The sequence below is a fragment of the Triturus cristatus genome, chromosome 4_1 (genome assembly GCF_964204655.1).
Source record: "Triturus cristatus chromosome 4_1, aTriCri1.1, whole genome shotgun sequence".
Lineage (NCBI taxonomy): Eukaryota > Metazoa > Chordata > Amphibia > Caudata > Salamandridae > Triturus > Triturus cristatus.
In genome coordinates this window covers 905,837,437-905,865,315 of record NC_140585.1, presented here as the reverse complement: position 1 = coordinate 905,865,315, position 27,879 = coordinate 905,837,437, and positions in this window count along the sequence as shown.

Genomic DNA, 27,879 nt, shown 5'->3' with positions numbered 1-27,879 from the left:
ACTGTAAAATATTTTAAATAGTTCATTTTCATCTGCTTGCACTACTGACCCCTCGGTGTAAGAATTACGTTGCTCCGAGGCCCCTCGACGCCATTTCCTGACCGGTGCAGCCGATTTAGGTGCTGACGCCAGTAGGCTAGGAGGCACGCCATCTTGGGGGAAGGAATACGGTAGCGGTCCAGTAGTTGGACGCTTCCCGCCCGCCCGATCAGGTATTTAAACTCGTCCTTTTAGTCAGGGCTCAGATTTGCTTTTGCTCACCCCTGAGGCGGAAGCCGGAGGCTCCCTTCTTGCTATCCCTTTTGCCCACGGGCACCTACTCGATTGTTTGCAGAATTATTTTTAATAAAAAAACTGTAAAATATTTTAAATAGTTCATTTTCATCTGCTTGCACTACTGACCCCTCGGTGTAAGAATTACGTTGCTCCGAGGCCCCTCGATGCCATTTCCTGACCGGTGCAGCTGATTTAGGTGCAGACGCCGGTAGGCTAGGAGGGATGCCATCTTGGGGGAAGGAATACGGTAGCGGTCCAGTAGTTGGACGCTTCCCGCCCACCCGACCAGGTATTTAAACTCATCCTTTTAGTCAGGGCTCAGATTTGCTTTTGCTCACCCCTGAGGCGGAAGCCGGGGGCTCCCTTCTTGCTATCCCTTTTGCCCACGGGCACCTACTCGATTGTTTGCAGAATTATTTTTAATAAAAAAACTGTAAAATATTTTAAATAGTTCATTTTCATCTGCTTGCACTACTGACCCCTCGGTGTAAGAATTACGTTGCTCCGAGGCCCCTCGACGCCATTTCCTGACGGGTGCAGCCGATTTAGGTGCTGACGCCAGTAGGCTAGGAGGCACGCCATCTTGGGGGAAGGAATACGGTAGCGGTCCAGTAGTTGGACGCTTCCCGCCCGCCCGATCAGGTATTTAAACTCGTCCTTTTAGTCAGGGCTCAGATTTGCTTTTGCTCACCCCTGAGGCGGAAGCCGGGGGCTCCCTTCTTGCTATCCCTTTTGCCCACGGGCACCTACTCGATTGTTTGCAGAATTATTTTTAATAAAAAAACTGTAAAATATTTTAAATAGTTCATTTTCATCTGCTTGCACTACTGACCCCTCGGTGTAAGAATTACGTTGCTCCGAGGCCCCTCGATGCCATTTCCTGACCGGTGCAGCTGATTTAGGTGCAGACGCCGGTAGGCTAGGAGGGATGCCATCTTGGGGGAAGGAATACGGTAGCGGTCCAGTAGTTGGACGCTTCCCGCCCGCCCGACCAGGTATTTAAACTCGTCCTTTTAGTCAGGGCTCAGATTTGCTTTTGCTCACCCCTGAGGCGGAAGCCGGGGGCTCCCTTCTTGCTATCCCTTTTGCCCACGGGCACCTACTCGATTGTCTGCAGAATTATTTTTAATAAAAAAACTGTAAAATATTTTAAATAGTTCGTTTTCATCTGCTTGCACTACTGACCCCTCGGTGTAAGAATTACGTTGCTCCGAGGCCCCTCGATGCCATTTCCTGACCGGTGCAGCCGATTTAGGTGCTGACGCCGGTAGGCTAGGAGGGACGCCATCTTGGGGGAAGGAATACGGTAGCGGTCCAGTAGTTGGACGCTCCCCGCCCGCCTCCCACTGGATAAAAAGATGACGCCTCCCCGTCCGCGCCGGCGGCGCGCCAAAGGCAGGCCCATCTACGCCCATCCGCGGCCGACCGGGGCACGGGGCCAGTACCCCTGCCCCTTTTATCTCCAATGATAGAAATAATAAAATACAAATTAGGAACACTACAAGTGACCTACTTGCCCTCCGCTCCAATGTGGAAGATAGCTGCCGCCATACCATGTTAATGAACCCTCCAATGCCACAATGTGCGACCTGCCATTTTTCCACTGGTGGGGGGAGAAAGGATGAGTCGATGCCGTTTAATATGAAGCTGACATTATTAAATTGTAGATCCCTCAAAAAGCACAAATTAGAGATACATGACTTGGTGCTAGAGGGAAATCTCGATGTTCTCTACCTAACAGAGACATGGTTAGATGAAGCCTCAACTCCTGAAACTCTGGAAGCTGTCCCCGCAGGATACAGCCTGCTCAGAATTGACAGAGAAAGGCAGAAAGGTGGGGGATTGGCAATGATCTACAAAAGCGACCTACATTGTACCTTAGAGAAGGCTACATTGCCCAATAGTGAAGGTGTTTTTTTTACGATAAAAGCCAACCCAAAAAATATTATTAATGGACTCCTCTTATACCGGCCTCCAGGTAAGACTTCACAGTTCTGCAATCAACTGACAGAGCTGATAACTTAGCATGCACTTCGGTATAAGAAATTTCTCATTTTAGGAGACCTCAATCTCCACTTTGAGGATCCTAATTGTAAGGAGGCACAGGCTGTGGTGGATGCTCTGAAATCCCGGTCGCTCAAACTACAATCTACATCCCCGTCACATCAACTGGGCCACCTTTTAGACCCCATTTTTGCTAACTGGGAAGGTATTAAAATTGCCACACCACTGCAAATTATATGGTCAGATCATTTCGTTATTCCATTCGAAGTTGAAATTGGCCACCAGGATTGCAGTATGACCAAACTTAGGCCTCAGAAACGTAGAGACTGGAAGAAGTTCACGACGGAAATCTTTAGATCCGCTCTACTTAAAGAATCCCCTCTTCCCAGCGACACCCTGATTAAGGCATGGGCTGATTACGAAAAATGGATGTCTAGGGCTCTTGACACAGTAGCGCCATGGACACTCAAGTCCCACGCCAGGAAAACTAAAACTGCTCCCTTGTTCTCCAAAGAACTTAAAGAAGCTAAAGCCAAATGTAAAAATACTGAACGTGGATGGAGAAAAAATTATAATCCAGAGGATAAGCTGAACTATAAAAGAGAACTAAAAACATATCACAAACTCGTAAGAGCAGCCAAAGGCGCTCATTTTAAAGAACGCATTGAATCTGCTAAAAATCCTACCAAGGAACTCTTCTCGATTTATAAAGAGCTCACGGTCCCAACCAGACTTGAGGCCCAAGATACCTACTCTAATAAACTATGTGATGACATCGCAGATTTTTTCGTAAAAAAAGTGGATTTAATACACACCACCTTTACAGGTAGCATGCCGACTAAATACTCGGTAGTGAGAAGTGATGCTGCTACCAAGTCCCATCTGACATGCTTTATAGTTCCTGAGAGGCTAGATCTGCTTACCATCGTTAACCGCATCCAGTCCGGCTCTCCCCTTGATGTGATCTCCCCCAATCGCTGTAAGGGAGTCTTTGATTGTATGATTGAGCAGATTGAACACCTGATCACCTTATCTTTTCAGGAGTGCCACGTGCCTGACGTATGGAAAACGGCACAGGTTATACCCCTGAAAAAAAAATATATATTTTTCAGCTACAAAATCTCCGCCCTATCTCTCTCCTCCCCTTCTGTGGGAAAGTTGTGGAGAAGGTAGTGAACAGTCAACTCATGAAATTCGTTGAGGAGAACTCTCTTCTCCATTCCACACAGTCAGGGTTTAGAGCAGGTCACTCTACAGAGTCGGCGGTTCTCTTCTCCACAGAATGTCTGAGACAACTTGTAGATGAGGGGCAGGCGGCAGCGTTGGTTTTATTAGATCTTAGTGCAGCTTTTGATACCGTGCTGCACTCGACGCTGCTGTCTCGCCTCTCAGACTTGGGAGTAGAAGGATCAGCCCTGAAATGGATAGAATCCTTTCTAGAAAACAGGAGTTTTCAGGTACACTGCCCTCCTCACAAATCGTGTCTTCGCAAGCTGAGACATGGGGTTCCACAGGGCTCAAGTCTGAGCCCTACGCTGTTTAATCTTTATATGGAGCCCCTAGCCCATATTGTGGAAGCCTTCGGTGTGGATATCGTCACATATGCTGACGATAACCAACTAATAATTAAACTTACCCACAATCAGGTAGAGGATGCCACTAACTTTTCCAACTGCATGCGGTCTGTGGCAGGGTGGATGAACAACAACTACCTACGCCTTAATGGCGATAAAACAGAACTGTTGGTGGTTGGAAAGTCCCCCTCTGCCTGGTCGCAGGCCTGGTGGCCAACAGAATTAGGTGCGATCCCCCTCCCGGCGGACTCCGTTAGAAATCTAGGAATCTGGCTGGATGCGGAGCTTTCTTTCAAGCAACAGATCAGCAAAATTACGGGAAAATGTTTTGGAATATTAAAAACACTCCGTAAAGTCCTCGACCTGCTCCCCATCGGTGCCAGGAAGACACTTATTCATGCCCTAGTCACCCCACATTTGGACTACGGCAACGCCCTACTCCTAGGCCTAAGCAGAAAAGGCATGCACCAATTGCAGTGCGTCCAAAATGCTTCCGCCCGCCTGGTACTCAACCTTCCACGCAGGGCATCTGGAAAAACGGCATTACGAAAACTTCACTGGCTCCCTATTGAGGAGCGCATCAAGTTTAAAGCACTCTGTTTTGCCCATCGCATTGCCCAGGGAAAAGGTCCAGGTTACCTGCGAAACCTTCTCACTATCCATCGCCCCACCCGGAACCTCAGATCCGCTGGAGCGATGTTGTTTCAGCTTCCTCGCGTGCGCAAGACTAGGATGTGGGGTAGCTCCTTTCGCTTTCTAGTGAGTAAGCACTGGAACAATCTCCCTCTTGACTTGTGCATGGAGCCCTCCGAAATGAGATTCAGACTTAAATTAAAAACTTACCTTTTCCCAAGCTAATAATTGTCTCTTTGTAGCCTAGGATCCAGACCTGTTCCGGACCTCGGCCTCTTCAGGGAGCAGTAGCATTTCTAAGCGCGGGGACACACCGTCTTGAGTGTAACCAGGCGCTCTAAAAGTGGTTTTATTATTATTATTATTATTTACAAAGGCCAATGACCAGTCCATAGTTTGAGTCCAAGGGTGGACGTATGCGAGTGTGTCCACCCCTATCTTGCCTGCACAAAGTCACCTCAAGGGTTGTCGACCGGGGGGGCCTCATCAGTGGGAGTACCAGGCACCGCAGGGACAGGAGTGGGTTGGGTAGGTGTGATGGGTGCAGGTCTGGACGTATCCACCACAGGGGGTGGTGCAGCGCCAAAGGTGGTGGTGAGCAGCTCGCTGCACACTGCAGCCAGGGCGTCCAGAGGAATCCCTGCACCGGAACGAACACCAGGGCCAACGTAGGGGGGGGGGTGACCGAGGGATGGGGTGCAGCGCTCTCAGGGGAGGTGGTGGACATGGGGGGGGGACTCAACTACCCTGGCCGGAGACTTCCTCAACCGCTTGCGGGGTGGTGTCACAGTGGGGCTGAGGGACTGACGAGCCCTGTCGGTCACTTTGGATGATGTCTTGGCAGGGGAGCTAAGGGGAGTGGATTTGGATTAAGTGGGTCATGAGGACTGCGGACTCTGACTGTGGCTGCGTGTCTGCCGTTTGCCCCCAGACCCTGTGGGTGTGACTACATCCCCCTGAGTTTGCGTGCCAGGAGGTGTGCGCTGTGCCTTAGTTGGGGGTGTGCTGGATGTGTCTGTTGTGGTGTGTGCCTGTGACTGTCTGTGTGTGCTTTGGACAGGCATGGGAGAGGGCAGTGTGGATGGGTCCGGGGTAGGGGGGGACAGAGCGCCGCAGGAGAGACACTGCTTCCTTCAGTGAAGAGTCCATGGACCACAGAAACCTGCGTTGCTCAGTCATCGTTGATGACATGCCCTCCACGAACGACACCAACTGTGTGAGCTGTCTAGTGTGTTCATGGAGGACATGCAGCATCGATGCCTGACCAACCTGCAACTGGTGCAGTGTGTCCACAGACTCTTCACTGAGGGCAGCAGGGGTGACAGGGCAGGGGCTACTGTGCCTGGTCTGAAGGAGACACGGTGGGACCGTGCACGGACAGAAGGGACGGGAGCAACTGGGAGGGCGGAGATGGCAATGGAGGAGGCGGGTACAGATGGTTGGATGCTGCCAGATGTTGTTGCATCCTCCGCCTCCTCAAGGATGTCAGCCTGGGACCCGTTGGTGTCGTACATGCTCTCGCCTCCGGACAGGTCCTCCGACTGACTCCCCTCGCCCACCGTGCCACTGTCTCCTGCTGACTCCACAGCACTGGTGGCACTGTCGCTGGGTCCCTCCTCAAGGTCCATGTCGGTGTCTCCCTCACGTGTGGATGATGATGCTGTGGGCAAGGAGAAGAAACCAGAAAGCATCAGTCACCTGTATACATCTGACACATGAGCACAAGAACAATAGGTCACAGTGCATATCAGGCAATGCATCATGAGTAACAGCTGGATAACTCCGCACATATGTAAGCTCTGTACTGCCCAGTTGGTAGACCCACCATGCCACTTTGACAACAGGAAACTCAATACACAAAAGGCCACTACTTGAATGAGCAATACACTGAGAAGCTAGTGTCTGTGAACCGGTGAGCACAGCAATACAATGAAGTCATGACACCTCTTGTTTACCCTGAAATAAACAGGAGTGGTGCACTCAAGGTAAACTAACACATCTCAATACTCAAGGTGTGACCACACTGAGAGACCTGTAAGTCCCTTGGAACACAAAACAAACAAATATTGGTACCTTGGGACTCACACAACTTCAACCAATCTACATGTTTGGGATGTGCCAATTGGCCATTTTGCTAAAAGAACACTGATGTGCCTGCATTAGGCCTGGGCAAAATTTCCGTTCCGTTCGCGGAATTTGCGATAATTTGGCATTTCCGCGTTCCGCGGAGAGCGCGAAAATGTCCAAATTTCCGCATTCCGCAGCTTTGCGATAATTTGGTTCTTGCTCGCGCTGTAAAATAATACATTCTCGCGCGCGCGCGATCGCCTTACCTGAATCCCAGCGTTCGCCGACAAGTTTTCCCGATCCGGTCGCGTTCTCCATGAGATGTTGTTTTGTTTTAGCCATTTGCGCTGTCTCGCGACAGTTCGCGTCCACAGTGACGTCATGCGTCGCGCGATCACGTCTTTTTTCTCGCGATCATGCACCGCGAGACAATTGAAAACAAGATGGCCGCGCCCGCAAGCAACCACATGGGTAAGTTGGCGACCCGCAACCATGCAGAAAATCTCGCGAACATGCCGGAAAAAAACTTCCGCATCTTCGCGATATTTCCGCTTGTTTGCGGAGATTTTTAACATTTGCGCGATAATTTGCGAAAGTCGCTTTCGCAAATTCCACCCACCCCTAGCCTGCATGCAAGATATTGCACAAGGCAGTGCATACAAAAGTACATTGACACTGTCATTGAAGAAGCTGCCACCTTTTCGGAGGAGCCACTGTCAAAAATAGATTGTGTTGCAGAAAGTACATATACATGGGCCCACAGAGGTCTGGACGTCTTGACACTCGTTAGTTTGTATCACCGACAACTAATGAGTCTCACAAAATCAACACCACCTTGGGCACATGTATATCCTCTTCGATGCCGATGACGGAACGGTTCCGTCATGGAGAATCTGTGACAACATTTATTTAAAACAGTGGCTTCTTAGAAAATGTGCCAGCTCATTCCATGACAGTGTCAATGTACTTTTGTGTGCACTGCCTTGTGCGACATATTGCAAGCAGGCACATTAGTGTTCTTAACACAAATCAACGAATTTCAACATGTGAAACATGAACAACTGTTGACAAGTGCTGTGAGTGCCAAGGTACAAATCATGAAGAGTAACAACTAGAATCATGTCAGTTGTCACCAGGCCATCCGTCAACTGATTACACAGTTGGCTACACATATGACCTACTGCCTGTCATCTGGAGTGGCCCCCATGTCCACACCCAGGACAATGCATAAGCCAATGGGACTGCAATTGGGTGTTAAAAAAGGCCAGCTGTACTGTGGGGACACCCTCATGGCAAGCCTGAATGTACACACAGATGTCAGCACACACAGTCCAAACTGCGTTGCATCAGAACCACACACGTGCCAAAAAATGTATGAGCAGGATTCTTGTTGGTAAAAAAAAAGACACAGGCTGCAAAACACGTGCATTGAGCACTGGCCAGCATCACAGGGACACTGCCCAGTGTATTTTAGTCCAGGCAATTCTCCCATACAAGTCAGACCTGCTCATGTATGCCTCTCCCGCACCCCCTCCCCCAATACCTGAGTCTATGTGATGTATACATATCAAGAAGTGACACCTCTTATTCAGGATTACAACAACTGTGCTTGCAAAATTGCTTCATTGACACCACATCACCTCATGGGGCTGACAACACATATTTGTGACAAACAACCATCAACAGATTGTTGTGAATAGCCACACAGGCACTGCCCAGTGTGAGTATGCACAAGCAAAATGTTGTATCCCTGTCCAGTGGACACATGTAGCACACATTAACCAAATCAAAGTATGGTAGGGAACAATGCCACAGAGGCAGACCTATGCAGCACACACGTAGAATGTGCACAGTGTTGGCTGACACACATGATTAGGAGGCCAGGGTGTCTCAGGGGACTGTAGTGGGCACACTGCTCAATGGTCCTGGACTGAGCTGACTCTACCATGTACAACCGTCATGGCACTATGCATATCTCACACTCATGCACATCATGTCTGAGGCCACAACATTGCACATGCATGCTACAAGGGTGTCCAGTTGAAGGCTCACACTCCTATGTTGAAAATCAGCATCAGTGACAACAACTATGGACCCCCTACATAGTGAACAGGTCATGGCACAGGCAAGGTACCGACACAAGTCACAGACCACCCTCCCACATGATGCAGAAAGCAATGTGCACTTAGATGTACTGGCACCATAGATGACCATGTGCAAATGTGATTACACACACACCAGGGGACACATGTCAAGGAGAGGAAGGGATGAAAAAGATGCCCAGGTGACATTTAGAAAGAGAAAATGCACTGCACATATGAACTCTGGGAGTGTATTCATGCAAAATAGCACTTCCTAAAGCGGCGACACATAACACAACAAAAAGCCATGTACCTACCCCCTCCTTGCTGCAGTCCCTCCTCTAACTGCCTATCGAGGTCAGGGAAGACCACCGCCAGGACACGTTTCATGTGGAGGGTCTGGTGTCGGCGCCCACCGTGGCGGCAAGGTGGAGAGAGCTTCAGTTGGACCCGGGCGATCCACCGGGTCCAGCACCGGATGTCCTGCCACCTCTTGCGGACCTGGGCCAGCTGCCGATCACGCCCCCCGCAGTCCTCACGGCCCTGACGACGTTGGTCCAGATGACCCCCTTCTCGTAGGCAGTTACCTGTCAGGATGACAAAGTGACACAACATCAATACACCTGCTCCATGTCCCAGAAACACAAATCAGAACATCTTTGAAATGTTGAACAGGGCATAGGATGCTGACAGGAATAGCCTCATTCACAACATGCAAGTGGCCTGTGTGCAAGCGCCAATGCAGTACATGGCATTGAAAGTCTACAGGTGGCATGAGGGGCGCAAAACACTCAATGAACATGCCACACACTGTGCAGCACATGCAACAGCAGGCTGATGGGCAGCACGTGCCATGCAGTCACATGTCCCACTCCACTGACGCACCCTCAGCAGACTAGACAGACACACCCAGCCACTGAGCACTGGCCTGTCATTGACTACAGCGGATACAACCGTCACTCTGCATATGTGCCATTTGCCAGGGGGAGTCACTGGGGTCGTGGCAGCTCTGCAAGTCAGACACAAAGAACAGCTCACTTGTCACATCAGATGGTTAGATCAGTAGCCTTCAACATACAGCTGTGGTGCAACACTTCACATAGACACTCAGCCACATGACAAGGAACATTCACACACGTCAATGTCCATGAGGTCGTACACGTCATTTGGACACTCTCACCACAGGTCCACCCAACTCATACACATCTGTGGGTACAGTCACCTGTCATACCGGGGGGAACATTGAATCACCTCAGGACAACATGAAGAAAAGCCCCCAAGGATTAGCCAGGCTGAATGTCTCTAGCACTATGCAGTGAAAGTTACTGTAAGCACCATGCAAGTGAGGAGTGCACACAGGAACTACATGATGCACTGCATGAGTGACATAAGCATGCCCCCCCCCCCCGGGACACACTTTGAACAACATTGCATGTCAGTCCCACCTGGACACAATATTGACTGTTACACAACAGGTGCATAGGCAAAGGTAGTGGACTCAGAACCTGCTCCCCTGGTCTCCCATACAGGCTGGTGTACTGTTGGAGGAGGACATCCAGCAGGACCTAATTCTCCTCCAGGGTGAATGGCTGGGCCATCTCCACAGCACGAGACATGGTCCAGGGAAGCAGAGACAGCAGCAATGTTGTCGATAGGAAAGTTGTGCAGGCAAGTGCCCTCTCATGGCTTCTGGCTGCCTTATATCTGTCTTGCTGAGGGCCATTCATTTTGAGGAGTACATAGTGATTGGTCTGAATCATTCGCATCTTATGTTTACTCCAATCCCTTTAAACATACAGCAGTGACAGCATTTGCATCGTTCAAATTTAGAACATCATGTCAAGTCAACAACCACTTTGCAACATTGTATATTTTGGCCAACTGACTTTTCCAGGACACCTGCTGGAACATTTTGAAAACAAAACTCGGTATCCATGGCAACCTGCATGCATTTAGGGCCTAATACCTGTCCCGTATGTGTCCCCTATGTAAATTTGAAAGCCACACACAGGTACGGTGCGTTTCACACGTACCCCTACGGCACCAGTTGCACTGTGCGTTTGACACATACGTGTAGGCACTGTTAGTACACGTACGTGTAGGCACTGTTAGTACACGTATGTGTACAACTGGTGCTTACACGTACGTGTACCACTGGTGCGTACACGTACGTGTACTACCAGTGCCTACAGGTACTTGTACACGTACGTGTACACACCAGTGGTACATGTACGTGTACTACCAGTGCCTACACGTACATGTACGCATTTCACACGCTTACAATGGTGATACAGCCGTACACATTCTTGGAATGGAGGGCGACAAGTCGCACATGGATGTCCATCAAGTACTTATCATTGCATACTTTCAGGTGCAGGCCCTAGGTGTGTTAGCCTGTGATCTTGCACAGGTCCTTCCATCTCATTGCACAATTGATGTGTTCTGACCTGTGGACACATGTCATGTGTGATGGGGCACGATGTGGCACACATCACCTTGACACGTGCCACATGTGTGTCTGTAGTCCAACTGTGTCATGCATAGCAGCAGTGGGTGGCACAGTCATCAACACCCGCACCTGTCTCCTGATGCCAGGGACAGGGACACTTATGAACGGACCTGTCAGGATCAGCGTGCCCCTTTGGGACTATGTCGGCTGTGTGTCATGTGTTCCCATGAGCTTCATGTCAGTGTCCCGGCAACGGCATCTGCCGTTGGTGCATCCAACAGGGGTCTGTGTGGAGATGGGCATGTAACACATCTATGCACACCATGCCACATGTGGATTCCCAAGGCTGTAGGGTCTGTGTGCATGGGACATCATATATTTTCAGTCATACATGTGTTTGTCATCTCAATGGCTGTGTCTTTGTTTTGTCACATGTACCCCTTCATCGCACTGTGTTTGACATGTACATTTGACATTCCATGTGACCTGTGCGTGTGCCTTGCAGTCAGCTATCTGGATGAGATGACATCCTTCAAATGCAGCTATGTAGTTATGTGTCACTCCGGTCATATCTGTGGCTCTTCACTCAGACTGGCCCCCAAATCTTTTCAGGGCATGTTATGTTGACTTGACAATCAACAGGTGTATCATGCATTTTGTAGGATTGCCAGCAAGCTGCCATCTGTGTCCTGGATGTATTGCACACACCAGACTCCGTAGTTACCTGATGTGTATTAGCAGTGTAGCATGTGCTATGTTCATTGACATTGATGTTTGCCGACTCTCAATCTTCATTCCTCTAAACTATGTTTTGCAGGGCACCACCTGTCCCAAGACTAATGCCAGACTTGGGTGCCATGATGCAACGTTCCTGCATCGCCGTTACAGATTCACTCAACAGTTGATTGAGGACCTGACAAACAGGCTGGCACCACACCTCCAACCGCAACATGGGTATCCTACTGCGCTGACCCCCAAGATGAAGGTGATGGCAGCCTTACATTTTTTTGCAACAGGTACGTTTCAATTCACCATAGCTGATGTGGGTGGGATGTCCCAGACTATGTTCAGCCGTGTCCTGCGTGATGTTTTAGCAGCCATGTTGGAGCACCTTGATGAATTCATCAAATTTCCAAGTCCAGAGGGGTTGAGGGATGTCAAGGGGGATTTCAATGCCCTGGGTGGGATGCCCCATGTAATTGGGTCCATTGATGGTACACATGTGTTTTTTGTACCACCACAGGCACAGGAACAAGCCTATCGCAACCGCAAACATTACAACTCGATAAATGCCCTTGTGGTGTGTCTTGCTAACATGCTGATTTCCCATGTCTGTGCACATTTTCCAGGATCAGCACACGATGCCTACATCATGAGGCGTAGCAGGGTGCCACTAATAATGCTGCGGCTACACAACGAACGAGCATGTCTTGTTGGTGGGTATAGTCTGTTTGTACTATGTGTTGCGGTATCTTTGTCTCTTACGGCATCTCGTGACCAACTTATTTACTTGGTGTTCCCATGTAGGGGACTCTGGCTATCCCAAAATGCCATGGCTGCTGACACCTCTCCGCAACCCAAGAACAGCTGCAGATCACCGGTACAACTATGCACACGGCCAGACCAGGCGAGTGATTGAGAGGACGTTTGGACTCCTGAAGAGCCGATTCCGGTGCCTGGATAAGACAGGCGGGTCCCTCCCTTATGCCCCGGAGAAGGTCTGCAAAATCTTCATTGTGTGCTGCATGCTGCACAACATGGCAGTTGAGAAGGCAGTGCCACTCATCCTGGATCCAGATGAGCAGGAGCATCCACCCGTGGAGGATCAAGGGCTTGGTCACGAGGCTAGTGATGATGAGGAGGAGGGGGATGATATCCGGAGTCAGCTCATACGCAACTTCTTCTCATAATGGTGAGTGTGCAAGCTTGTAGCGTTGAGTGGCATGTGTTGCAATGTGTGTGTCCAGCTGACTGAATGCACAGTGACTTGGATGTGTGTTCTGATGTGTCACTCGAGTGATGATGTCATGCAACACAGTTTTGCAGAGAGACTTGATTGGCAATTTACATGTGTCCAACATTGTTGCTGTTTTGTACACTTCCATGTGTGCGTTGAGAATCTTTTTTTGGTGACTTCTCGTGTGTCTGTCATTCCCAGGTATTTGGCACCTGTTGTCTGGTTGTGTCATCATTGTCCTCCTGCTATTCCTCATGTGGATTGCAACGTGTGCTAAATCAGCGTTCCATGCACGGACATGTGGAAATGTCAGTTTGGGTAAGTATTGCAGCAAGGCTTCAAGGATGCAGCATGCATACATGTCTTCTCACCATGGAGCATATGACATGTAGCATCACTCCCATGACATGATAGTCAGCCTTCTTGACAGTCATCTGTAGTGGAATATGGTGTCTGATGAAGGCTTCAATGTGTGTGTACCTTGGCTCTGAAACATTGCAGGGGCTATGGGTGGACATAGTGGGGGACATCACAACAACATGCTCTATGGGTAATTGCAGCCTCTCAGTGTGCAGCAGGATGTGTTCTGCTCATCCCCATACCTTGTGTGCCAGTTCATTGGGATTGACATCATCCGTGTTGTGAAGGGGGTGTCCAGCGTATGTCCCACATGTTCTGTCAACTGACCTGTGAGTCTGTTAATATGGAGGCATATCCCTTTGTGTGTGTATGTGGAATAAAGGTGTTCAGCACAAAACAAAGTGCCTCATCTCGGTCACTGCAGATCTCTTACCAGTTTGCATGCGTCATCTATGGCAGACTTGACAAAGATTGGGCATATGAGTGTATGTTTACTTTGGCAACATGCATGCAGTGCTTCATGGCTAATGATCTCTATTGTGCATGATGTGCCTGGTTGTGTATGTATTTGTACAGGTTGCTGCCCACAACGGGACGTGAATGCCTGCTGATGGTGTGTCTCCTTTGAGCATCTCCGCATTTTGTTGCCTGACACAGTGGCTGTCATTTATCGTGATTGATCATACACTTTCTAGGAGTGACCCATGAGTGAGCTGACACGCCTTCCTTGACATACACCTGTTGCACTGTGCCTTGCAGACCTCCTTGTCTTTGTGTGTTGATTTTTGCATGATTTCTAACCCCTTCCGCCTGCTGCTGCCTCACCTGCGGCCCGCCACTCCAAGTGCCCTGATTCTGCAACCCCCACGCCTCTGAAATGCTCAGCCCTTCCCCCTCCACCCATTTGTAATGCAGCCAGCAGCTTTTCTGTGCCACTGTAGCCCCAGCGCTGTGCAAAAGGACGGACCATCTGCGCCTGCAACATGCACAGTGCACGACCCTCTAGTCTTTGCATTACCCACATCACACAACAGGCTCATGCTGCAGCCACTCTCCAAGCAATGTCCTCGTGACAATCATCTTCCTGCCATCAGGCAACCACTAAGCACACACACGACACCTTCGCATGCTGAGTGTGCTACTCCAACTGCCTACACAGCGCTGCCCAGCCTCCCAGACCCTGTCATTCCAACCAGGTTAGGTGCCTCCTACTCCACACCCGCTCCATCCACCAGCACGCTATTGGACTCTGTTACCTCCTCAACACTGCAGCCCCACACATCACCTTCATGACAGTAACCTGGACAAAAGCATCCTCAGCACATGACGTCTTCATTCCCATCTCAGACGGATACAAGATCACCCGCAGGGACGCCAACACCACTCCCGGGGGCTGAATAGGTAATTATTGACAAGTACACCCTCAGAGTCACAAGTCCGGGTTTGCAGCAACTCCCTAGCAACCCTCGGAGTAACACTCATCTACAGATCTGCAGGCCTACATCCACAATTCCGCTAAGCCATCAACATGTACATCTGCACGCAGGCCCTCACCTCCACAGGCTACATGTGGCTGGGGGCCAGTAACTTCTTGCTGGAGGGGACACACACCACCATCCATCATTGGTCCATCAACATTTGAATCCACGTCTCCATCAAGCAACACAGTGCCACTCACCCCGCTACCGATCCCTCACAGATGCCAGATGTAAGTTGCTACAGACAAGCTGTGTGGGACACTCAAAACAGCACCACCACCACACCCTGCAAACTCACACACTGGATCAGCAACTGATCCATCAATCTAGCCACATTGACGGACTTTCCTGTGAAGCACAACAACAGTTAAGGCACCTGGGACAAGGCAGACCTACTGGACTCCTACAGACCTAGCTGGACTCTTGTGCGAACCTTGCATCACAAAGAGCCATCATTTTCCTTACAGCCCTGGAAAACACCACACACAGCCATCACCATATCTTCAGCAAGGACAAGTGGAGATCCTTCAGATAGTGCCGAGACACCCAAACACACGACATCAAGGAGCTCTTCAGCATTGTGAGTGAACTGACAGCAGATCTCCATCCAAGACACCCCACCCTTGCAAGGCAGATCCCATCCCTTGCTACTTTGTACCACTGCAAGCTCATGGCCATGGACAACAGCCTTGGCACACAGAGGCAGACAGCACGATTTTCCGCTGGACAAACCCCCCTCAGGTCATGGACTCCCATCAGCAGCAAGTACACAACCGGGATCATGTGCACCATCCACTCTGGCTCTCCATCAGTCCCCTTCCCACACAACTTCTCAACCACATCATTCGCCATCCTTGAAGCCCACGTCCTGCGCGTCATGAATGTCTCCTTTGAGTCAGCCACATTCCATGGCTGCAGGAGGCATGCAGAGCCCCAGGCCCTTCTTAAAAAAACAACGGACGGCAGTACCACAGGATCTCCTGGTACATCAGCCTACTTCCCTACCCAGCAAATGTCACCAGGAAGACACTCAACTAGCAACTGTCCAACTTCCTACATGCAACCAGCTCCAGCCAACTGGCACCTGACCGTTTCACACAGTAATCACACCACTGCAACCGTCATCATTGCCAACACCAACGACTACTTTGCCCTGCTCACCAATGGTGAGCCGACCACCCTTGTCCTCTCAACGCCATTCTACACCATGTGCTACCACACTGTCAGCTCACACATCTCCAACAGTGGTATCCAGAGGAGGGCCCAGGATTCACTCAGGAAGTAGCTCATCAGCAAGGGCCAGGGAGGGCCTCCACCCTGCAACATGTAGTACACTGGGGGCATCTGGCCCATGAAACAGGGCTCTTCTCTCAGCGTGACGATCTTCAATGTCTCCAATGCCCCCCCTCTCCACCATCACATGCACACACAACCTCATCATCATCTGGTATGCCATTGACACCCAGCTGCTCCTCAAACTCACCAAAGAGCCAGCCATTGACAGATCCAAACTTCACGAAGGCATGAGATCCGTTGATGAATGGCTGAACATCAGCCATCTGAGGCTGGACTTGGACGTGACAGAGGTCATCATCTGAGGATTGTTCCCTTATGGCTGGGTCAACTCCTTGCGTCCCACTGGTCTGTGCACCGCACCAGCACCCAGTGGCCACGCAGGCAAGCTGGTGTTCGTCATGGACCCATCGCTCACAATTAACATGCAACTCACCACCATCTGTACCTCATGCTGCAACACCCTCCTCATGCTGCTGATGGCCCCCAGATAGATCCACTCCAAGGCAAGACAGATCGTCCCCCTGGTCCAGAACGTCAGCCGGCTCAAATACAGCACCGGACTCTACAGAGGACAACAGCAAACATGCAGGAGAACTTATCCACATCCATGGTGCATCCGCACACCTCATCTCCAACATCCCCCGCCCCAGCCACATCACCGTCCACCTGAGATAGGTACAATGGCTCACTGTGTGCTGCAGGATCACCTTCAGACTCCTCAACCACACTCAGGAGGCAGTCCACAACCCCTGACCCAAACCGACTTTGGACGTGTGTCATCCAACACCCCGTTGGCCCTCCTCCTTGCAGCCCACCTTGCCCTGGCCACCCTTCATCACATCCACATGACCTCTGCATGCAGGAGATAGTTCTCCCACCTCGCAAAACAGACCTGGTACTCCCTCCCCGGCCACATCAACATGACCCATGACCTCTACACCTTCATGTAACTCTACCAAATTTGTCTGTCAGAGCAGTATAGCAAGCCCCCCCTCAGCAGCTTGAGGCCATCATGGGTGAGTGTTAGGCTCCATGTCTGCATTTTCTGATACATTGTGAGCCATGTGTGTCTTCGACCGGACTCAGATCCAATTGTATGGATGGCTGGAGTTAGTTCCACACACAGGCATACTTTAACATAGCCCCACACGTAGATTGTGGACTCATGCTAAATGACTGCAACATGAAATTTCAATAATTAAATTTTTAATTTCGAACTCTGGGGCGTGATCTGTGCACAGAAAAAGGGGAAATGCAGGGAGCATAGCATCCAAAGTTCACAGGGGGAGATGGGATCCTTGGCATTTGAAGTCATCAGAGTCCAGCCCACAGTGTTTGGCATCATTGGTCAGACTGTGACCAGCAAGTCCATGTGGCAGATGATGTCAGTCAATGGGGTGATGCGGTCGCACATGAAGGCCAGGTGACCTGGGAGATGTGGATGGCCCGCTGCCTCTCTCGGTCTTTTCCATGGACGACCAACCTGCCTCCGGGGACCCTCAGATGCAGGCCTTGACCATGTTTGGGACGCTCCGTCGGACGAATCCTCCTCCTCCTCCCTCCCTGTGGCTGGTGCTGGTCTGCGCCTGGTGTCACAGGGAGGGTTGCCCATGTTGTCGGCAATCCGACGGAGTGAATGGCTTATGTCCCTTTGCACCGCCAGGAGCTTAGCCAGTCTTGCCTCCATCCGTCCTTGGTGTTGTTGTTGACTGGCGTGTTGCTCGGCCTGCTGGTTTTTTATCTCTGTGAGGGTCCCCACTACCTGGCTGATCTCCCTGGTGTCACGCCGGTATGCCTCCATGATGTTGCGGATGTGTGACATACCGGTCCCTTCAGCTGGCTGGTCAGGTTCTCGCCTCCGCCTGCCTCCACTCCACCCCTGAGGGATGGCAGTGGCGGTGTTGTCTGCCTCCTCCTGGGTGCCCGCCGCACCTTGTCCCTCCTGGTCAGACTGGCTCTGTTCACTGCGGGCAGGGCTCCTGGGTGTCTCCTGTGATGTGGCAGGAATGGGGGTGGTGGTTGGCACAGATGTTCCTCCTGAACCAGGTGCTGCAGGGGCTTGGACACCAGAGGGTCTAGGTCGGTCGGGGTCATCCGCGGAGTGTTGAGAGGCATCGCTGCTGGTGGGAACCGGTTCCTCCCGAGCCTTTGACTGTGATTCTTCCCCCCCATTGTTGGGGGGATGTTCATCACGTTGCCCTGTGTGTGAGAGAGAGACAATGTTAAAGCTGTTTAATGCAACATGCATCTTTCATACACATTCAAGTTGGCACAGTTCCTCCAGGTATTTGTATGTGCCTAGCTTTCCCCTCAATGTTCACTTGTGTATGGGTATGTTGCGGGGGACAGATTAATATGTTCGCCTGAGTCTTTGACATGTCCATTTGTGGCTTGAATGCTTCTTCAAGTAGGTATTGGTGTTGTTGTGTTACATGTCCATTGTGGCAGTGGGTAAATCCATTGCCTGTCCTGGTGGTGTGTGCTTGTGTAAGGGATGTGTGTGACAGGGCCTGCTGGTGGGTGTAGTGTGATTTGGCCCTGGGGCTCCCAGGTGATGTAGCTGTCCCCCCATGGAGCATGCTGCCATGACAGTGAGTGTGAGTTCCTATCCTAGATATCTGACCTTGTTCTGTTGGTGTTTGTGTTTGCACTGGTCACAGGAGGGCCTTGTGCTGCCTACACCAGGGCCAAGTGTGAGCTATCTTGTCAGTACTTTCCCAATCCCTGTGCATTGCGCATGGTGCATGGGTATGTAGCTGGGCAATATGGGATGAGGGCAATTGTGGCTGATTTGGAATTCAAAAATGCGTTTTGGTGCACCCACCCTCCCAGCATATGGGACATCCATTCTTGAGTTGGTGCTTCGTGTAGCATGGGACATGGCATGGATTTGTTTTCCCAATGGGACATACACATGTTATTGGCATTCACGTTGTTTGTGACTGTGGTTCTGGCGGGTGAGGGCTTGGGGGTAGTTGCGTGCATTAGGTGTAGTTGGGGTGTGGATGCCATTACCCCCATGTTAGGTAAGTGGTTTGTGTACTCACCAGGCTCTGGAAGTCCTTGGAGTCCATGTACTCCCACCAGCGGAAGCATGGCCATCACCTTCTCCTCCCAGGGATGGTAATGTACTGGTCTGCGGGGCGCGCCACCTCCAGTGATATTGGTCTGGGCGTGCTCTTCATTAATTTTTCTCTTGACCGCCCTCCGCAGATCGTACCACCTGGCTTGGCATTCATTCCTGGTCCTTCTGATGGGTGCGACAGCATCCACCCTCGCGACGATCCTCTGCCACAGGCGTGATTTTTCAGCTATGCTGGTCTGTCTGACCAATGTTCCAAAGAGCTGTGGCTCGAATCTGATGACTTCATTGGCAAGGATGTCCAGCTCCTCCCTTGTGAACTTTGGATTCTTGTCGGTGGGCATGGTGTGGGGTGAGGGTGTGGATGGTTGTTGGTGTGTGGGTCTGAATGTGACGGTGTGTGTGTGAATGTGTAGAGGGGGTATGTGTGAAGGGGTGTGTGTGTAGGTGTATATGTTTAGGTGGATGGGTGCAGTGGTTTGTGTGTGCTCTGTAGCAGTGGTGAGTCTGTTGCAATGGCTCATGGTTTGTGTGTGTGGTCCCTTTTCATTGGTCCATTTGTGGGTGGGGCTCAGTTTGAATTTTTGGTGGGTGTGTTATAAGGGGTGGTTGTGAGGTTGCCCCTCTGTTTGCCTGTTTGGATGTGTCCAGGTCAGTCCTTTTAATTTTTTGTGCAGTGTAGACATGTTTTGTGGTGTTGTGTGAGTCGAATAGGCCCTCCTTGTGCTGTTTTATAGTGTCCGTGGTTCAGTACGGTACTGGGGTACGAGTCGTACAGCCACACACCCCCATGCGTTGTGTATGTACGGCGCATACACGGACATTGCTATGTACGGTGCGTACACCCCATTGCTTCTGTACGGTGCGGGTGCGTGGACCGCCAGCGCGAATGTACGGTGCGTACCCGCAACATTGCGTACCTGCATCATCCACCGTACATACGCGATGTTGGGGGTACGCACCGTACATTCGCTATGGGGGTACGGTGCGTACATATGCGCTGGGTGTACGCACCGTACATATGCGCTGGGGGTACGGTGCGTACCTACGCGCTGGAGGTACGCACCGTACATTCGCGCTGGGGGTATGGTGCGTACCTACGCACTGGGGGTACACACCGTACATTCGCGCTGGGGGTATGCACCGTACAATCGCGCTGGGGGTACGGTGCATACCTACGTGCTGGGGGTACGCACCGTACATTCGCACTGGGGGTACGGTGCGTACCTACGCGCTAGGGGTACGGAGCATACCTATGCGCTGGGGGTACGCACCATACATTCGCGCTGGGGGTACGGTGCGTACAAACTTCACTTCATAGCGGGCAAAGTCATTCCCCGTATACGGGACGTTTTCCGTACGAATCGTAAATTGTAATGCCGATCCGGATCGTACTACTACGGTCGGACTTCAGTTTTACGATTTGTACGGAGAAGTGTCCGGGTCCGTCTCGTACTAATTTTCCCGCTGCGATTCGTATGGATCGAGCCGATCCGTATGTACTTTTTCCCGTACGGATCGTACTTCACGGGTCGGACGTGACTTGTACGATTTGCACGGAAAAAAATACGGATACGAGTCGTACGGGAAAAAAAAATACAGGATCGGAATCGGCCCCTTTATGTTAATTAATTTCCCACACTTTTCCCCTTCATTCGAAAAACCTGGTACACCAAAATTTAATATACTAACTAATATGCATTAATTTTTATGACAACTATATTAAAGTTAGTACAATAAATAGAACGATATTCTTCAAAACGATATTACATACATAAAATGATAATCTTACCCTTTGTATTTTGCTCCTTGATATTTTGTTGTGACAATATGTTTGACACGATATTCATGTCACAAGATATTTTTGAATTAATATTTGTCTCATTCACCGATCCCATCACCTGTAGCTTCTTCCTCCACATTTGTACTTCTTAAATGGTTGATCCCACCTAGGGTCGAAAATCTGTCCACTTTGTTCAATGGAAACCTATGTTAAACATGCCATAGGTGAGGGCCTCACGTCCTAAGCTAACAGCCTGATGTATAACGATTCCTAAAAAGGAATTGTAAATTCAATCAAATAACAATATGTTATTTCTCATTAGGAATCTATTTAAATGGATTTGGTGGAAGTGGGTGCAATTTTCACACTGAGCTTGAATGCATTGATATTTTATGAGCCAACCTAATTATTAATAGGCTGGTTCACAAAATACTGTTTTGTAGTGGGCTGTAATTCGACCAATCTCATTAATATGCATGAGGTAGGTCGCAAGTTGAGACCCATTGCGATTGGTTTGAGTCACAGGCAAAGTGACTGGTGGGGTTCAGCAGACCTTCATTGTGTGTTCAGTCAGTTTATATTTTTTTGTAAATGCAGCCCATTTTCCTAAAAGAAAAACTGGATACATTTACAAAAGGAAGTCAGTAATACTGCAAACATTTTTAGGAGCAGGCAGTATTCCTCTCAACCACCTCCTGCTCCTAAAAAGTGTTTATATTACATTCACAAAAGGGGGAGGGGTTCTTTGGGTACCCCTTTCTGTTTGTGAATGGTTACCATCGACTTGGACATGGTGGTGAAATATTGATGCTTTGCGGACAGATTTCAGTCACAAATCATTGATATATAAGTTGAGGAATTGGAATTTTGAAGGGACGCCTTTTACAAGCCACTTCCAAATACGGATTTTGTGTTAAGTCTGAAACCCAAATTCTTATTTAATAAAGTTTTACCGAATCTCAGTTTAGGTTTTATACATTTAAAAAAGATATTTTGTAGTTGCAAAAGGTGAAAATTGCATTAAATTGCTTTGTACATCAGGACCTAAATGTAGTTTTATATCTATTGGTCAGTAATTAGGGTTGCAGGAGGAATTGGAGAAAGTGCTCTGGTAGTGAAGTGCCTGAGATATTAATGTGCACATATTTTTCCCTTGTTCCCTTGTATGCATTAATCAAAGTGTGGGCCTGATTTCTGTCAGCGTTGATGGGGCATAAAAAATAACGAATATTTCATATTCATTAAGAAACTGGGGGCCTAATTTATGAGGAACTGGCATAGGGCAGTGCTGCACGTCTTCTTGCTGCGCTGCCCTATGTCAAAGTGAAAGGGCAGGAATGCACCGTATTTATGAAACACAGGGGGATATTCTCAAGAACATCGTAGTCTATTGCGGGAAAATAACACTGTGTTAACATTGTATTCTCAACCATGCAATAGTCTCACAATAACACGCCAAATGACCGCGTTAAAACGAACGCGAGGCCTAAGGTGATAGAACACCAACAACAACTGTTTGTCACCCCCAACGTGCCATTGGCAAATAAAAATTCAATATGGCAGGACATCCTAGACAAGGTGAATGCAGCCGGAGTGAGGAAGAAGACAAGTGGAGAGGTCAAGAGGTGCTGGAATGATGCGAAGCTCAAAACCAAGAAGAAACTTGCTGACAACCATCAGGCAGCAATGCCGACTGGAGGTGGCAATCCAGCGGAACACCAGGAGCTGGATGAGATGGAGGAAATGGTGGGGAGACGGTGGCAGAAGTTGGGGGTCCGGATACTGCTCGACATGACCTGATACAACAGCACCAGGGTGAGTACCGAACAGGGACTGGGGGACAGGGGGAGATGGGCACAATGGCACACATGCACAATTAAGTAGAGCACACTCCACACCCACAATGACTCTAGAGCATGTCCCTGATCCCCTTGGCACACTGCAGCACACATACAAACAGCAAGAAGGCACACGTCCACTATGGGAATATAGGTGGCCCCCCACACACCACCAATCCCACAACCAACCCATGCACACATGTGAAAACCAGCAAATCTGCGTGTCTGTGAGCCACACTGACAATAAAAGTGACACTGCATGACGAATAGCATGGCTGCAGTCCAATTATCATGACATGCTGCAAGCCACGACACTGAGGTGGCTGAGTGTGGAACACATCCGGAAAGGAGCAGGTCACATCCTGACATATCCACGTGCACATGCAACCGCTGTCGGCAACAACACATCTGCAGATAAACCATGCCCAAGAGCCCAAATCGGCCAAGTCTGCAATATCTCAGCACTGTAGGAGCACAGAAGTCAAAGGCACACCGCCCCAAAGGGATAAGAGGCAGCAAAATCACAGCTGCTGGGGCGACTCGCCCACAATGCAGCCCACATACATAGCAATAACAGCACGTCAACATTGATGGCAATGTGGTACGAAGTGCAACACTTTCACTGCAGAACAGAGGACACAACTGGTTCCGCTTGTGCGTAGAAACTGGTCAATCACATCTGGCAGAGCAGGAAACTGTGAGATGATAATGTACGTGTACAACCTCACATCCCTGATGTAGTTAAAATGTCCAATGTCCAGCATGAAATAGTCAGCTACTCCCAAACCGTCACAATACACATTGTCATGCAGTCTGTATGTAAACATGTACAATGCCTCAACATACATGGAACACACTGTCAACCATCATCTCCCCTTTACATTGCAGAGGGACAATCAACACCTCCTGCAGAGCAGAGCAGACATCTATTCAGTGATGATGAAGAGGACCCCCTTGACATTTGCCCCAACACCCTCCAACAGCTTGTGGACAGCCTCCGCACCCCACCCCCAGGAGCAGTGCAGGCCAGTTGCATCAAGGTGACCCCACCCCATGCACAGACCACACAGCAGGAAGCACCCACCACCACGGCTGGCTCCCAGCACCTCACCCAAGAACACATGGCATTCCAAGGCCAGGTGTTAGAATGCCAGAAGGAGGTGGCTAAACATGTGCGGGTGGGATTCGCCAACATGGCAGCCACACTGGATGACATACGTGGGTGTCTGAGTCACATCAGGGACCACTTACACCCACTAACAGACACCCAAAGTTTGCACCACGATGTCCAACAATCCATGCCCGACACCACTGGAGTCATGCCTCAGAGGAAAACAACTGCCTACTCAGAGTGGCCTCAGCGATGTCAGCTGAGAGTTGGCACAGATGATGAGGACAATGGAGAACATGGAGCATATGCATGCGGAAATAATGGCTGCCAAGGATGCACACCCGCGAAAAGTTGTTGGTATCTTCCATGCCCTGCAGATCCTCATCATGGCATTACTGCCACTAAGGCAGTTGCATATGAATGCTGCTGGTACTTCCACACACACATCTCCAGCCCCTGATGTGTCAGTGGCACACAGTGCTGCAGACTAAACATCAGCACCCACATGTCAGAAAGATGACATAGAGGATGAAGATGCGGGTGATTCCACCTGTGTCGTACTGAGAAGGAGACAGTAGCAATCCTCTTTGCCTTATGCCCTGTTTCATCTTGCTGCTGCCCTCTGCATCATGCCCTGTAACAACACCTCCCACTGTCCCCTGAAACACTCCGCGACACTCACCTTGGACCACGACATGGACTGCCATATTCTGTTTGCTCAACAATGACACAGCAATCACACTGCCGACTGTCCTCAACCTCGTCCAATGTTCTTGTCAATCCCTAAATGACTCTGGCTTGCCAAACCCTGGTCTACAATGTAATGCGGTGTTTGCATGGCCATGTACTGCTCCAGCTCTGACAACCCCAACGAATGTGAATAAAACATTCAAAATGACACAGATGTGTCTTGTCCATAATCGATCAAGTTTGAAAGTATGGATGAATGTAAGGACATTGATTGAACAAAAAGGTACACCCTGGGAAATGAAAGCAATGCACATGTGTGACCGTGACACACATAGGCAGTGAGATGACTGCGAATGTGTGCACTAGCTGTGGCCTCAATGCATAGAAACAACACTCGCGCACTTTCACAACTTGGCCCCACGCAATGTTAGGAATAGGGCTGTGTATGTAATGTCTAAGTCGTTGGCAGGCCTAAAGTAGTGTCCTCCATCACATTTGCCAACAGAACATCTCTTCGAATACCTACTCACACTCAAATGGCTGGACACAGCCTGTAGTGATGGATCACATTGATACACATGGCAAGATGTTGGACACCATGCTCACATTGCTGAAGACACGTCAGAGCACAGGTCTATCAGCAACTATGTCTAGCTCACAGAGGTGGAGCTGTCAATAGGGACTCACCCCTCAGTGAAATGCATCAGTCAGTCCCTCACTGTGTACGGACAATGCTCATTGAGGCACAGGATTTGTCATTCTAATCAACACTCATCACAATTGAACACTAGTGAAGTTGCATAGACTTATTTTGCTTGTGGGTGTCAGTACGGGCAGGACAAGGGCCACAACATGCAGACCAATGCATCAGACACTAACAGGCAGCATTTGGTCACGGTACAGTTCCACGTGACAGCCGTTGTGCATGTGCCCAAGATGTCCTGCCATTGCGTTGGTGGCTCTCGTAGTACCGGCACTCTTCTGACATGCGGCAGTTATGTGGATGACATGCCACAGCTCGGAGCAATGAGTCGTATGTGTGTGCAATGTTTGGACGCATGGGTAGTTGTGTACGTAAGGGTCAGAGGCATTTCATGCAAGAGTACCTTGAGCCAGAACTTCTGTGTCTGCAGTGTGGAGACGTTGCTCTTTCATTTGAGCTGTGCGAAGTGTGGGAGTCAACATCATCTTCTATGGTATCTCTCTCAGGGGGTGCTGGCAGTATGCAAGACCAAGGTCGGAAGTGCAGATGTCCTTTCGCATTATGTATTGAGACAAAGGTGCTTTCTTCCCTAATGTTAGTCCGACAACTGCTTGCATTCTGGAAATGTGATGTTGCTTTCATGCTGGAAATGAGGCTAGGCCTTAGGCTTATGGTGCACCACTGGCAAAACACACTCAACAATTGGCATGTATGATCTAGAAGCCCGAACGTCTTGCGCTCCTTGTACAATCCCTTTGTGCGCGGCCGCTCTCTGGACGCATGGAAAATTGCAACATTGTCGATTGTGGGCCATGTGGCGCCGACACGGTGCCAGAGACACAGGCATCAGTTGTGTTTCCGGTCCAGCCCAGAAATGAACCACGCCCAGAGCCCAGGGATAATTATTCACACCCCTACGCTGGCCTGGCGTACGCCAACCCAGCCAACTCGGCTTACGTATAAAGGGGAGGAACGTCGCTATGTGTCACAGTTCTTCCCCACTGCCGGAGGTGACATAGCTGCATCCGCCTGGCATATCACTGTGGCTGGCATGGGCCTACCGCCACGGGACAGTGACATTCGGTGCACTGAGGTAGTGGCACCGTAAGTGCTGAGCGGGTGTGAAGCCTGCGATGATGCGCCATACTGGGGGTCCGGACTGGTAGGGATTTGTGTGAGCCCTGCTGGACCGCAGTGTATGCCTGAGCCAGGGGGCAGCGCGGGCCTACCGCCACATGGCGTTGCCTCACAGTTCACAGAGTTAGTGGCAATTAAAGAGCTGGGCGGGTGTGCAGCCTGCGATTATGTCCTGTGCACTGATGTGATCTTTGCCATTGTTTAATCAAGGCCCAGCATTAGGTGTATGACCTTGTGGCACGCGGTGCGGGTCTGCATGATGTGGAGGCTGCCAAGGTCGTGGGACCCAGGCTTGGAGTTTGCACCGGCATGTGGTGGGCCCTCTTGGAGACATGCTGTTGGCGGAAGGTGAGCAGTGAGGCCTGGTTGTGCAGGGGCGGCCAATCACCGCTGGGCGGCGGGAGGGGCTGGTGTGCAGCAAACTGTGTGCGCAGGTGCGGGCAAGCGCTGATGGCGTGTGCAATGATGTAGACTCCGCCATTCATGATTCGGTAATCTGTTTCAGATAAGGGACCTGGTGGACTGCAGTGTGTACCGGCACGTGATTGGAGACACACTGTGGCAGCAGGTGAGCAGTGAGTCCTGGGTCCACAGTGTCGGCACACTCTCTCCCTCTCCCCCTTTCGCTGTTTCGCTCTTTCTCTCTCTTTCTCTCTCTCTCCTCTTTCTCTTTCTCTCTCTTTCACGCTCTCTTTCTCGCTCTCCTTCTATTTCTCTTTGACTCTCTTTCTCGCTCTCTTTCTTGCTCTTTCTCTCTCTCTTTCTCTCTCTTTCTCTCTCTCTCTCTCTCCCTTTCTTCCTTTCACTCTCTCTTTCTCCCGTTCATGCTCTCTCTCTTTCCCTCTCTGTCCTTGGATGAGCGCACGACACACCTTCATATCTTTAAATTTTGTCTTGCAGGATGTGACTTACAGATTGTCCAGAGAAGACACACCATGACTCTTCCACATAGTTGTTATTGGTTTAATTTGAATGAATTGTTTTGTTTTGAAAATCAAAGATGAATGACTGATTCGCCTTTTTCTGACCACACATGATTGTTGATTGTTGTGATTGTGCGACATCAGGCGAATTGTTTTGTTCCGGATTTCGTACAGTTGATGTGATAACTCTTTGTCTGGGGGGGCACCCGGAGGGTGGTCCTGAGGGTGGTGGCGGTGGGTGTTGTGGCCCTCTTGGGGCTCTGAGCTGCATGATCAGTGGCTCCATGGCATCTGTTGTTCTGCAGGTGTGGCTCTAGTCTGGGCTCCCCTTCATGGTGCAGGTTGTCGTCCGACTTTACATCAGGTAAGAGCAGGTGTTAAATCCCTGCTGCTAACGAGCCTTATCGCATGTTTTGTGAACTTATCAATGATCTGGC